Source organism: Octopus sinensis, linkage group LG2 (genome assembly GCF_006345805.1).
Source record: "Octopus sinensis linkage group LG2, ASM634580v1, whole genome shotgun sequence".
NCBI classification, from domain to species: domain Eukaryota; kingdom Metazoa; phylum Mollusca; class Cephalopoda; order Octopoda; family Octopodidae; genus Octopus; species Octopus sinensis.
The window spans coordinates 18,128,266-18,130,528 of NC_042998.1; the positions used below are offsets into that span (position 1 = coordinate 18,128,266).

Consider the following 2,263-nt stretch of genomic DNA (forward strand, 5'->3'; position numbering starts at 1 on the left):
ATCATTCTTTTTCGTGCTGTTCTTTAATTTACTTTTTTCTTTTAACAGTCATTATTTCTTAATCTCTCGTCTCCATAAAATCTCACATTTTTACTTTGATCAGCCAAATTTCAACATTGTTCTGTAGGTACCAACCAAGAATGTAACCTACATTTGTGTAATCAAACTACCGGGTAGATAATACCATCATCATCATCACCATCAGATTCATCAGATTCATAGTTATTCTCCTCATCATCAATATCAACATTCAGGGAAACATTCTTATACGTAGCACTGCCTAATCAAAAATATGTTAATATTTCGTTTAATTTTCGTGAATTTGAGATGAAGTGCTGTTATTACTTTTTTCAATGCAGGGATATAAGTTATAATTACTGTTAACGTATTTCTATTTATGCTTAGAATTTCTCATATTTCTTATTTCGGAAATGGTCGATAGATTATTACTACAGCTGGTCAGACGTTTATTGTCATAATATTTTCCTATTAGCTATTTAAATTCAAATTCGACCTTCCAAAACATCGTTTTTCAAATGTTTCTACATTTTAATTTTTCCAGGATCTGGAGTTCGCTTCGCCAATACATATTCTAAAGTTGTTGCTATACAGAGAACATTAGAACGGCCGCAGTGTAAGGGTGACTTGGAAATTCGTGAAGTGTTCCATATCTATAGGAGAAGACGCTTGCTTTGATTACGACTCAAAGCAACGTCATGCACTCTGGTATCTAGGAGAGCAGAACCAAACCATACGGCTTCTTGTAATCTATTAAGCATATTGTCAAGTTATATTGATGTCTCTTGCAACTATATTTTGCTTAATAGAAGCTAATCTTTGGATCCGATATTCTTCACTAAGATATTTTTGCGCTTCTGAAAAAAAGACAATACCTACATTATTATTATCAAGGCGCTACATGGTAGAACCGAGCAATGTGCTTAGAGGGTGAGGCTGAGACATAAAATAATCTATTCTGGCTTTACGTCCTGAGTTCGAATGCTGTCGATGTCAAATTTGTCGTTTATTCTTTCTGAGTAAATGATATATTTACAAGTTGTCAACTGGGGTCGACAAAATATTTCAAGCCTTGTAACTGTTGGAAAAAGGAATTATCTTTATTTTACTTTTAACTCAGGTTGAATTATTATTTTTATTTTCATTCGGTTTGGAATTCCTGGAATATTTCTGGCACAAAGGGTTTGCTATCTGCAGTCGACGGTACAATGGTAGCTGTTCTTTTCAACTATCTAATACTTTCTTGATGATTCTGGCGTGTAACAACATTAGCAAAAGCTCTACTGGGCATTCTATTCCTGCTTTTATTATCTTCCTCTTGATACCTTTTGATACTGTCCTCAAGGGCTCAAAAATATTTGGCACTATCTCCACCTTTTCCATTTTCCACAATCGAGTCATCTCAAACTTAAGGAGATTGTACCTGTTTCATTTTTTCCTTCCTTCTTAACTATTCGAAGGTCAAAGGTGTACTCAAAATCACTTACAGAGCACATCTGGTTCACCTAGTCCACCGCTACAATGTCCTGACTGGTTGTGCCCAGGCACATGATTTCTTGGGATTGGGAAACCCCAAGGATTTTTTTTTATGTCTCCGACTCAGTCACACTTTGTGGTTTGTGCTCATGCCATGATGCGGCTTGGCAGAATTGTCAGATCGTTAAACAAAATGCTTAGGAGTGGTTTCGCTTCACGTTCTGATTTCAAACACCACCGGGGTGGATACTGCCTTTCATCATTTCGGATCTATAAAAGTAAGTACCAATCAAGTACAAAGATTGATCGATCCGTGTACTTCACTTTAATAAACAAGCTCCATTCTCAGAATCATTTTTGAGTTGAGTCAGGTTCGAGATTATTATTAGCAAGGTTGACGTGGGTAGCGGGTTACTATTTATAACCTTATGTATGCACTAGCTGTTAATAGTCTTTCAAGTTCTTAGAACCCACCTGTTAATATTTCTTATATCTAAGAGGCAAAGTCTCTGTAGCAGCTCTACATGAGATTCTGTTCCAATCTTCTTCAAGAATTTGTCTATATCTTTGCCTACAGCTCCAAATGCATCAATAATTATAGGCACAACCTTTACAATTTTTATATTTCAAATTCTATTGTTGTTGTTGTTGATGATGCTGTTGTTGTTATTATTATTATTATTATTATTATTAATATTATTATTATTAATATTTGATTATTTTTTAATACCATCATCATCATCACCATCAGATTCATCAGATTCATAGT

General features: G+C 34.7%; 1 non-coding gene across 1 annotated transcript; it reads left to right on the plus strand.

The window, feature by feature from the left end:
- The first annotated feature begins 570 nt into the window (after window positions 1–570).
- On the plus strand, window positions 571–675 carry LOC115208853. Its single transcript, XR_003881290.1, has one exon. It is a non-coding gene; the product is annotated as a U6 spliceosomal RNA (small nuclear RNA).
- The last annotated feature ends 1,588 nt before the right edge of the window (window positions 676–2,263 follow it).